The 13,018-nt window shown below is 37.7% G+C and overlaps 1 pseudogene; it reads left to right on the top strand.

The window, feature by feature from the left end:
• The first annotated feature begins 8,627 nt into the window (after positions 1-8,627).
• LOC133096114 (translationally-controlled tumor protein-like) lies at positions 8,628-9,252 on the top strand (annotated as a pseudogene).
• The last annotated feature ends 3,766 nt before the right edge of the window (positions 9,253-13,018 follow it).

The raw sequence follows: 13,018 nt of genomic DNA, 5'->3' as shown, positions 1-13,018 counted from the left end.
TTATTAGTTTATCAAAAGTAATGATGTTACCCCATTGCGAGGATTGAGAAAGTTGAAGGGGTGTTTACAATAGAGCCAAATCTTTATCTATTAAATTGTAAGTCAACAGTTAACGCCTACAACTGAAAAAGTAAGAAATGACAGTGAAGGCCCATTATTGAGAAAGATAAAGATAAATACTAGAAGAAACAGATATAAAAGCTAAAAATTCTAGCCTGGGAGAGAGAGACTTTGAATATTTTTGTTTTGTTTTGTTTTGTTTTGTTTTGGAGCCCACTTTTATTGTACTGTCGCTTTGCCCCGGACGGCAGCAGTCACGCTGCTGGGTGATATATACAAATACACATATGTACACACACTGCCCACACCTATAGCAGAGATGACGGAGACTTTCAATATTATTTGATTTTTATTTATGTGTATCAGTTTGATAATTATTTATTGTGGTAGGCTGAATAATGCCTTGACCCAAAGATGCTCATGTCCTAAATCCTTGGAACCTGTGAATACGTTACTTCACATAGCAAAAAAATAAAAAAGAAAAAAAACTGACAGATATGATTAATTCAGGGCTCTTTTTTTTTTTAATTTATTTTATTTATTTATTATTTTTGGCTGCGTTGGGTCTTCATTGCTGCGCGCGGGCCCTCTCCAGTTGGGGCGAGCGGGGGCCACTCTTAGCTGCGGTGTGAAGGCCTCTCATTGCAGTGGCTTCTCTCTCTGCGGAGCACGGGCTCCAGGCACGCGCGCCTCAGCAGTTGTGGCTCACGGGCTCTAGAGCGCAGGCTCAGTAGTTGCGGCACACGGGCTCAGCTGCTCCGCGGCATGTGGGATCCTCCTGAACCAGGGCCCGAACCCGTGTCCCCCGCATTGGCAGGCGGACTCCCAACCACTGCGCCACCAGGGAAGCCCCTAATTCAGGGCTCTTAAGATCAGGAAGTGATACTGGTCCTTATAAGAGGGAGGAGGCAGGAGGGGCAGAGTCAGAGAGGAGATATGAAGCAGAGGCTGAAGTGCTGCGATTGCTGACTGAAGACAGAAGAGGACCATGAGCCCAGGAATGTGAGCAGCCTCTAAAAGCTGGAAAAGGCGAAGAATAGGATTCGCCCCTAAAGCTTCCAGAAGGTACACAGTGCTGCCAAACCATGTTAGACTTCTGACCTCCAGAACTGTAAAATAATATATTTACTTTTGGTTTAAGCCGCTAAATTTGTAGTAATTTGTTACGGCAGCAATAGGAAACGAATACAGTTACTTAGAAAATAAGGTCTAGGAATGTTAAATAAGAAAAAGTAAAACATGGTAAGACATGAATTATAGAAAACTTACCGTCTATTGACAAAGGTAGTTCAAAATGAAGGAATAAATTAATCTGAATTAGAAAGGGATGATAATTTCATGTACTTATAATTATATGTCTCCTTATTATGCATTAGGACAGGGTTAGGTAACTTAAGGATAGCTGTATATGAGTCAGTGCTTAGCCATATTCTAATACTCTTTACCCTGTGTACTTTTCATTCCCCTTCCTCCCGCCTTTTTTTCCCTCATTTCTCTGTGTATCTTTTCTTCCTGTTACTGATGCACTGTTGGGATAGCTGCCCGGCTCCCAGTCCAGTGATTCTGTCATATCCTAGAAGGTCCCTGTATCAGTCAGGGTTCTCCAGAGAAACAGAACCAATCATATAGAGAGAGTTTTATTTTAATGAATTGGCTCACATGATTGTGGGGCTGGCAAGCCCCAAATCCACAGATCCATCGGGCAGGCTGTAAACTCAGCAGGAGGTGACACTGCAGACTTGAGACAATTTCTTCTTTGCCAGGAAACCTGGTTTGCTCTTAAGGCCTTCAACTGATTGGATGAAGCCCACCCACATTATCAAGAGTAATCTCTTTTACTTAAAATCAACTGATTGCAGATGTTAACTACATCTACAAAATGCCTTCACAGTGACACCTAGAATAGAGTTTAATTAAATAATTAAATACTATAGTGTAGCCAGGTTAACACATAAAATTAACCATCAGAGCCCCCAACTCTTCAGAGGTGGGTAGCAGGCACCATGTTTGTTCTGACTCTTACTTACAGATGGCTGGCTGGTTCAAGGGTGGACACACCATTCCCACTAGACCATTCAGAGGCCTTGCCTAAGACTTACTAAGGAACCTGGAAAAAAAACCACATTTGGCCCTCTCTGGTGTGATGAGAGCCATGAGATGTGAGGATTGGAAGACATCAGTGGCCATATGAACAGTCAGTCATTCTGTACTGGAAGAGCATGAAACCAACCTACAGAAACAGAGACCAGATTTGGAAAAAGAGTCACCTACAGTAGTCAGGGAAGGTGTGCAAAGGCTTGCTGGATGAAGGGACATCAAAGTTATGACGTGAAAAAAGAGTAAGAAGTAGTGATGGGCAGTTGCTATGTGAAAGCCTGATGTGATGTGAGAGATGAACAAAGGGGAAGTTGGAGGTTGAGGGAGAGGCATGGAGAGATTTTCGCCAGGCAGAAGAAACGCAGGGATAAGAACACAGAGAGAGGTGATATTGGACGTTACACATTAATCCCCTCCCACCCCATCATCCACTTTTTCTAGGCTGAACTGGGATCGCAGTATATCCACTGATAAAAATGTGAAGCTGTTATCACATAACGGCATTAATTGCCAACTAGCAGCTTAACTTCAGAGCAATGACATCTTTGTACAACAGTGTTTATACAATTATTTGAATATTTTACTTCATTTGAACTTAATATTTTATAAAAATTAATGAAAAAATGAAAAATGAAAGTGCTGCTATTAACAACAGTATAATTTAGACAAAGACAAAAAGAATCAACAGATTTGCCTAAAGTTGTGAACCTTTAGCCCAGTTCAGATGTTCATTGGACTTGAAGTTGACTGCCTGTGAGTTCAAATGTGAAGGAAAAGAACTATATTAAAGCACATTTAGGAAATACTGGAAATTTATCCTTGACCACTGTTTCTAAAACATATAAACCACAATGACAAAGGAAATGGAGAGACTGTTAAAATTATGAATTGATAATTACCATCCATAAGTATTCCAATGATCCAAACACAGAAAGAACATGGTATAAATGGGAATACAAATGCAACTTACTAAAGAATCTGTTATCAGGAAAAGCTGGAATTCAAATTTCTCTCAGTAATTTTCCAAAGAGTGTGACATTAGCAAAAATGATCAATACCTTGCAAATATACATAACCAACTTTTGTCTACCAAATGTCACCACAAATGAGTGAGAGAATTAGAATGTGAGTTAAATTAATCATATTTAATGTTTAATCTATGTTTTAAGTATATACATATACATATGACAGGTGTTTAAAAACTAAAATCTATATACTAAAAACTAAATCTATATACTGGATTTACTATACTATAGTATAGTATATATAATCTATATATAGTAATCTATATACTAAATCTATATTATAAAACTAAAATTTATATTCAGAATTTTATACTATTTACATTATAATCTTAAAAACCTGGTATAATATGTCTTAACTTTTGCTTACTTAACATTCATACTTCTTTTTGCAAAGCAGGCAGCTACTTATATTCTTGGAGCTAGAGCTGTGTGCATGAGTGTGTGTGTGTGTGTGTGTGTGTGTGGTGAGGGGAAAACAGTAAGTGATCAGAGATGAGACTACAGAGATAAGCAGACATTAGATTGCGTAAAGCTGCATAAGACACATAAAGGAATTCAGACTATCCTGAGATTAATAGAAGTGTTGAAGGAGTTTAGGCAGAGGAATTATATGATCTTATTCGCCTTCAGAAGATCATGATGGTTGCAATGGGAAGAGTGGATTTGGGTGGGGTGGGGAGGAGACTGAACCTGTTTGATCTGTACTGCAATTATAGTAAGCAGGTAATAATGCCTTGGATTAGGGAAGTGGCAGTAGAAATGGAGTGGATTCCCAGAGGTGGGCTGGTAAGCCAGTTCTCTGGGGCGGGGGCGGAGGGGGTGTGGAGGGGGTGTGGATAGCCCTGATTTATAATGCTTGCCAATTTCCATGGTGTAATTACTTCCGCCTTGGCTGGTTGGGAAGAGATGTACACATTGAGAATGGGTACATCATAAGCCAGTGTGAGCTGGCCCTAGTTCCCCACGGCACATTACCTTTATACAGAAGTGAGAAAACTGTTCATTTCTCCAGACAGAATTCTTTTTTGCAAATTTTCACAGTTGTGTCAATACCGCCACCTGTTCAACTGATATTGAGAGGATAGGAATCATTTTATAACTAACAACAAAGAATACTGCTGTTCTGGTTACTACTGCTGCTAACAAAACACCAAAATGTAATGGCTTCAAAGACTATTTTACATCTGTAACTCTATTTCTGTTTTTAAATAAGTTATGGTTACCAGGGGGGAAGGGATAAATTGGGAGATTGGGATTGACACATACACACTACTATATATAAAATAGATAACTAATAAGGACCTACTGTATAGCACAGGGAACTCTACTCAATACTCTGTAATGACCTATATGGGAAAGGAATCTTAAAAAGAGTGGATATATGTATACTCATAACTGATTCACTTTGCTGCACAGCAGAAACTAACACAACATTGTAAATCAACTATACGTCAATAAAAAAAATCTTTTTAAAAGGCAACTTCAAAAAAAAAAAAAAAAGGAAGAAGAAATGGAGTGGAATGGATGATTTGAGATGTGCTAAGGAGGAAGTTTGTTTTTTTTTTTTTTTTTTTTTTAAACATCTTTATTGAAGTATAATTGCTTTACAATGGTGTGCTAGCTTCTGCTCCACAACAAAGCGAATCAGCCACACATATACACATGTTGCCACATCTCTTCCCTCCTGCATCTCCCTCCCTCCCACCCTCCCCATCCCACCCCCCTAGGTGGTCACAAAGCACCGAGCTGATCTCCCTGTGCTATGCGGCTGCCTCCCACCAGCTATCTATTTTACACCTGGTAGTGTATATATGTCCATGACACTCCCTCACCCTGTCACATCTCACCCCTCCCCCTCCCCATATCCTCAAGTCCATTCTCTAGTAGGTCTGTGTCTTTATTCCCATCTTGCCACTAGGTTCTTCATGACCTCTTTTTTTTTTTTTTTTTTTTCCCCTTAGATTCCATATATATGTGTTAGCATACTGTATTTGTTTTTCTCTTTCTGACTTACTTCACTCTGTATGACAGACTCCAACTCCATCCACCTCATTACAAACACCTCCATTTCATTTCTTTTTATGGCTGAGTAATATTCCATTGTATATATGTGCCACATCTTCTTTATCCATTCATCCGATGATGGACACCTAGGTTGCTTCCATGTCTAAGGAGGAAGTTTTAACAGAGCCTGATGATGGAGTGGATGTTGAGGAAAAGAGAAAATTCAAAGTAAACATGTAGATTTCTGGCTTCCGGCATTTGGGTGGGTGATTGCATCAGCTCAGTTTGGACGTGCTGTGTTTGAGTTAGTTTGCTATAAAACATCCAAGAGGTATCAACTAGGGAATTGAATACATAGGTTTCAAGCTTAGGAGTGAGTTCATGGCTAGAAGTCATCAACCTATAGAAATAAAACCATGGCATAGATGAGGTAATCCAAGAGGAATGTGTAGACTAGACTAGAGTGATAGAGCCTTCGAGTTCCTTGAAATGGCAGTATTTAAGCAAAGACAGCAGTGTCCAAAGGACAATGATGAGTGGCCAGAAAGGAAACAAACATGAAGTGTGGTTTTCCAGAAGCTGAGAGAAGAGATTGTTTCAAAAAGGAACGAATGGTCAACAACTTCAAATGCTGCTGAAACATTAAGAACTAAGGGATATCTTATAATAGGGATGATATTGGTGACTTTATTGCGTCGTTTCACAACAATGTTGGGAATGAAAGCCTGACTACCTACGATTGAGGAGTAACTTGGAGGTGAGGAAGTGGAGATAGCAAGCACAGAAAATTCTCTGAAAATTTTTCTCTAGTGAAAGGAAGGAGAATTTGGGTAGAAGCCGGAGGGATATGTATGAGGGAGACACTTTAAACAAATGAGAATGCTAATGGCAAGGAACCAGTAGAGTGAGAGGTTGAAGACACAACAAAAAGAGAGTAATTGATGGAGCAAGGTCCTCAAGTAGACAGGAGGAGCTGAGATCCAGAATCCAGACGGAACGATGGCTTTCTATTGTGAAAAGAATGAAGGAAGGGATGGTCATGGTTCAAAAGTTATAGGTTTGATTATAATAACTAATATATAGTTCTCATGTAATTTTTAATTATTACAACACAGTGTAAGTATTTTAAAATGCAGACAATAAGATTTTTCAAAGGTAGTGAGAATAATCAGGGACTATCTAAGTATTGCTATTAAAATCAATTAATTAAAAGCCTAAGTTTAAGTACTAATATTATTTAATAAAAAGATGTGATTTATAACCTAAAATAAATAAAAAATAAAATGCAGACAATAATATAATTTGTTCAAGTATCTTACTTATTAATACTATTTTCTCTGACTCCCCAAGACTCAAAACATCTAGATTTATGGGACCTAGCCAGACATTCCTTCTTTTGTAAGGTGCCTGGGACAACATTTGAAATATAGTAAATATTTAATAAATGCTAATTTAATTCCATTTCCTTGGCTAACTCTGGACTCAAATAGTCAGCTGCTTCCCTACTGATGGCATCTAATTCTTCCTTCTGGTTTCTCAGATCTGGTACTTTCTGGTCTAATCCTCGCTACCTACCAGAGTCCTCCTGACTTTATAAATACCTTCTGTTCTAGTCTATCCCTACCTCTACCCTTTTCCAGGACAAATCAATTCATTTATGATAGAATAATTCATTTTAATGAAGTATATTAAAGACTAAATTTGTATTCTACATGAAGATATGAAGGTATTCTGTGTATGTGTACACACACACGCAAAAATCAGGAGCCACTAGAAATCGATGCTGGGTATGTGGTGATTCCTCTGAAAAATAATACAACTTATAAAATGAACAAAACTAAAATGGGTATCAATTTTCACAATGATAGATTCTGACCAAAGGCATATTTTCACAGACTTTGTCAAAATGTATCAAAGAGCCCTTTAAAATATCAAAGTGGGTTCTTCATTTACTGGTGATGAAAATGTACAATTTTATTTATAGTTAATAAGTATAAAAACTTATTCAAGGTTGAAAGACTCTGAAGAAACCTGTAGAGAGGTAGGGAAATTAGATAGAACCAAGCATATCTATTACCTCATTTAAAGGAAATATTTCATTTGGATGACCAATCCAGGCAGACAATGGCTTCTGAAAAATGAATACTTGATTTCATAGCAGTAAAAATCAATTTTGGAGCTAGTTCAGTGATAGAAGGACAATGTAAAATACATCATCCCATGCACCTTAGCTATAATTATATCTTAAATAAAATAATATAAGAATACTACACAGCTGCAAATCCAAAACTTCATTTAATAAGTATATTATTAACATTTCTCTTAATGTCAAAAAGATGAAAAGAAACAACATAGAAATATTTTCAGCTATACAAATTCAGGGCTTCCAAGACAAAAAAAAAAATACTGAGGATGCCACTGTTATTTACATACATTTTTTTTCTACATAGAAAATGTTTATATCTGTAAACATAAAATAATGTAAAAATGTTCATATCTAATTCAATTTCACTTTAACCCTGGGCAAAGTGAACGCTGTAATTAGACAACAGCATTCACTTAACATTTAACATTTAAGCTACTCATTTAACATTTATCACTTACATGTACTTGCCATGTGCCAGATATTGTTCTAAGTTCACTAAGATACTAGCTCTTTTAATCTTAAAACCATGTAACAGAATATGGTAAAAAATTTTAATTGAAATTGCTGTTTTTTCTCCACTTTTCCATCCTACCCCATCATATGTAATCAGTAAAAGGACAGCAGAAGTCCAGTGAAAAGCATTTAACTTGGACTTATAAGATTTGAGTTCATTTCTGGCTCTATTTAGGGTTCTGTGTGACATTGGATAAGTTACTGAAACCAGAACTTCCCAAACCTAACTGATGATCAGAATTTGAAGGAGGGTGTTACAGCTACAAATATAACTATTTATATTTGTTATATTTTTAAATTTATATACATATAAGGCTTCACCCAAGACTTTCTAATTGACTTTGTTTAGAGTGGGACTCAAGAATCTGAATTTCCTTTAAAGCTTTACAGATCTTCCTCAACTTATGATGGGGTTATGTCTCAATAAATCCATCATAAATTGAAAATATTGTAAGTCAAAAATGCATTTAATACACCTAACCTACTGAACATCATAGCCGAGCTGAGCCTACTTTAAATGTGCTCAGAACACTTACACTAGCCTACAGATGGACAAAATCATCTAACACAAAAAACTGTTTTGTAATAAAGTATTGACTGTCTCATGTAATTTAGTGAATACTGTTCTACAAATGCACAAGTGAATGGTTGTCTGGGTGCAGGGTGGTTGGAAGTGTATTGGACTGGGAGCTGGCATTTCATCAAGAGAGAAAGAGAGGTGCCCTCTATATGAGGTTGGGAAGCGGCAGAGTCGGCCTTTTCCGCGCGCTCCCCCCTCCCCCCGAGCGCCGCTCCGGCTGCACCGCGCTCGCTCTGAGCTCCGTGCTCCTAAGCTAGTGCCACCGTTGTCTCCCTCCAGTCGCCATCATGATCATCTACCCGGACCTCATCAGCCATGATGAGATGTTCTCCGACATCTACAAGATCCCGGAGGTCGTGGACGGGCTGTGTCTGGAGGTGGAGGGGAAGATGGTCAGTAGGACATAGGGTAACATTGATGACTCGCTCATTGGTGGAAATGCCTCCGCTGAAGGCCCCGAGGGTGAAGGTACCGAGAGCACAGTAATCACTGGTGTGGATATTGTCATGAACCATCACTTGCAGGAAACCAGCTTCACAAAAGAAGCCTACAAGAAGTACATCAAAGATTACATGAAGTCAATCAAAGGGAAGCTTGAAGAACAGAGACCAGAAAGAGTAAAACCTTTTATGACAGGGGCTGCAGAACAAATCAAGCATATCCTTGCTAATTTCAAAAACTATCAGTTCTTTATTGGTGAAAACATGAATCCAGATGGCATGGTTGCTCTGCTGGACTACCGTGAGGATGGTGTGACCCCATGTATGATTTTCTTTAAGGATGGTCTAGAAATGGAAAAATGTTAACAAATTTGGCTGTTTGGATCCCTTGCTCGTCGTAACTGGCTGGCTGCTGCTTTTCATCCACACAACACCAGAACTTAGACAAATGGGACTGATGGCATCTTGAGCTCTTCGTTTTGATGTTGATTTGTTTGGAGCAGAAGCATTGTTTTTGAGGAAAAAAAAACATGTCATGTAGGTTGTCTAAAAATAAAATGCATTTAAACTCAAAAAAAAAAAAAAAGAGAGAGAGAGAAAGAGAGAGAGAGAGAGGGAGAATCGTGCCCATGTGGCTAGCCCAGGAAAAGTTCAAAATTCAAAACTTGAAGCATGGTTTCCACTGAACGAGTATTGCTTTCATACCATTGTAAAGTCAGCGACTGTCTGTACAAATTCTGGTGAGCAGCAATACTTGGGAACCATTGATCTAGTAGTCCTATCCTTTAATCCCAACAGAAGAAGTATGGAAATGTGTGGTTCACAAGAGTGGACAGGAAGGGCAGGATTGTAAAGCCTAAATGTCAGACCTCCATTCTTTATGCATTCTCACTACAGTGGCCACAACAAAAGGGCCATCTAGAATATTTAAGTCCAAACAGAAACATTAGGAATGGTATCATACAAGTGACTGTCACTTACAGCACCTATGTAAATCTACCGCTTTAGGCCTGATGGCCATAAAAGTGAAGCAGGAAATGGAGGCAATGGTCTCACTGATTTAAATTATAAAACAAACCAAAACAAATTATCTTTACCTGGATGTACAGAAAACGGCCACACACACACACACACTCACACACCTAAAAGTTTCCAAGGTGATTGTTTTTTCTCCCCTTATTCAACTAATCATCACAATACACTTATTTTCATCCCTAAAATATTTTGAGTACTAATGCCTGACACCATGAAGATGAATAAAACTAAGTGCCTGTCTTCAAGGCGATAGACACAGCCATAAACATAAGAACAGCAGTTTAAGTTTTAAAAACTTAAGTTTGGCTGAATTTTACAGATTCTACAGGCAATCAATCATAAGCCAGAAATGCCCATATTATAAATATGTTCTGGCATAACTGTCATATCAAGCTGGTAACCATCATATAAAGAACTAGAAGGAACAGTAATTTGAGAGCCTCAGGATAAGAGATTTGAGTTTGACTCTGCTACTTGACAATTTGTAGCAAGTCTTTTCAGCCCTTAGGCAAGTCTTTAAGCCCTCTGAACCTATTTTTTTTGAACAATGCATGTCTTATAAAGTTGTTGTGAAAATAAAATCAAATAATACAAATGTTAAGGTACCATGGGTATTATGGACAATGCTTATAACACTACTAGTAATAAAATATGTATTTCAAGTAGTTTAGAGATAAATTGCTAATAACCAACTACTTTCTCATCTGACCCCCAATACATCTAGGAGGCTTTTGTTGTTACCAGTTACTACTATATGTATAGCTTTTGTATATTGATATGTTTATAAATTGGTATACGATAAGCACATATATAAAAATAAATATGTACATTATATAGCCATGAATATATTTAAATGTATGTGTTTATATACGCATACACCTTTCAAAAGAGAAATACTGAAGAAACCAATCTAAGAGGCAAAATTTCATCTACTTTAGGGATAGACACTGGACAAAACCTCAGAGGACTATGTATTTTATTTTGTATTTCTGATTAAACAATGATGAGAATGACAGAAGATTTATAGGAATGCTCACCTTCATGCTACAGACAAACATGTAACTGCATGCTAAGTCTTATTATTCTATGGGGACATGAGTAATGCTTTAATACAAAATTCCAGTTAAATGACTGTAGTAGACTAATCATTAATTCTAAAACATGATTCTGACAAAAGCGTACCTATCTCATACGTCTCCCCAAAGTATATATTAGCTATAAGTAGCAGCCAACATAAGAATTGTAGTTACTAAAACTCTTCTCTTACTTTTTACTCATACCATATGTTAGTACATAAGGTTGGTTTATAAATAATAAAAATTAACAAGTCAACAAGAAACCTAAGTGTGTATGTGTGTGTATTTATTATTATTATTAAAAAAATTTTTTTTGGCAACAACACACAGCTTGTGGGATCTTAGTGCCCCGACAAGCGATCTAACCTGGGTCCATAGCAGTGAAAGAGCCAGTTTTAACCACTGGACTGCCAGTGAATTCCCAAATCTAAGTATGTTTTAAAACAGAACCCTTCATGTTCTTTGAGGTGCCCAGGCAGGAAATTTTGAAATGCTCATGAGTTCTACTGGATACTAGTGCTAATTATTAATAATATATACTTACAATTATGCCCTTTCATCCAAGTACCTCAAAGAGCTTTTAAAGCATTAATTTGTTATTTCTTATCTCCGAGAGGCAGGCTGGTAGAAAGTTATTATAATCTCTATTTTATAGTCAAAGAAACTAGGGCATAGAGAGGTTAAATGACTTTGCTTGGGTCATATGGTGAAAAGAACTTTGGGACTCAAGATCATTGCTCTCATTTCTAGTTCAGTATATTATCCATTACATGGTTGGTCAATACACCTAAATGTAATTCTATTCTAGGAAAATTGAGAATAAATGTATTTGAATAATCTAAGAACTAAAGGTGAGAGTCCCTCATTTTTTGTGTTCAAAAAATCCTGCTATACAGGAATATAGAATAACAACTAATAATTAGTCTTTGGTTTGCCACTGTACCTATTATCAGGGCTTTTGCTGTATGTGGCTTTCTGAAGCTTCTGCTCAAAAATGATCCATTCTATTTCTGACTGCTTTAAGCTAGGTTAGCATGGCTGTGAACAAACAAGAATCAGCTGAGACAGGCTGACTAATGAACTTGAGGTTGTCTTTCATTGCGTTCCCATTGCTCACTCTTCTTAAAGCTATCCTCCTTCTAGTTCTCCATTCAACAGGTATTTGTGTAACCTACCATCCTCAATCCTCCATCTGTGGCCAGTTTAACTAATCTGTCTTGTCAATAATTAAATTTTAAAAATTTTAATTAAGGTAACAATGATATTATTTTATGATGCTATACTAGTTATGCTTTTGTCATATTCAGTTTCTTGTAAGCCTAAACTTTATGGCCCTTAGAAGAAACATGGTCCTTAGAAGACCATTATGCATATATCACCACATGGGGATTTTTTAAAATGTAATATTTCAGCATTTTTCCCAAGAAAAATTAGGGAGAAAGGAGAAGTGGCTTTGAATCTGTGCTCAATAAAGTGAGGCTGCAGTTGGCTCGGGTGTGGTAATACAAGCCTGTGGGGTTTGTAACTTCATACCCCACCCTACCCAGAGCTGTAGACCCACACAGCAACTGCCATTAGACACCACCATCGGTACTTAAAACTCGCCAGGTCCAAAATGGCACTCATTTTCTGCCCTAACCCCATCCCAATCCTTCCTTATTTCATTTGGTAAAACACACCTTTATCCTCCCCCGAAAGCAGAACAAGAAGACATCAGTATTGTCACTTCCATTCTTTTATCCAGCAAGCACTTGCTTCCCGAGAATCTATTATCATAACTAGTTGATTTGGCATCCTGAACATTTTAGGAATCCATCTTCTTCGGATGCTCACTGCCACTCACATTATGGTTATCCTTTCTCTTGATTTCTGTAATGGCTCCTTGTCTACAAGCTCTCTGCTTACCCTGCTCCTCCCCTCAAGTAACCTGTCCTCCACCAACAGCTTAAATTGTCAGTCTGTCCGGGGTCATTCCTCTATTCATTGCCTCACCACAGCATGAAAGACAGTTCATGTTTGACTCCTGACTGCTTCTTCAGATT

This window comes from Eubalaena glacialis, chromosome 8, assembly GCF_028564815.1.
Source record: "Eubalaena glacialis isolate mEubGla1 chromosome 8, mEubGla1.1.hap2.+ XY, whole genome shotgun sequence".
In the NCBI taxonomy this organism is placed as follows: Eukaryota; Metazoa; Chordata; class Mammalia; order Artiodactyla; family Balaenidae; genus Eubalaena; species Eubalaena glacialis.
This window is presented reverse-complemented; position numbering and strand designations above follow the sequence as displayed.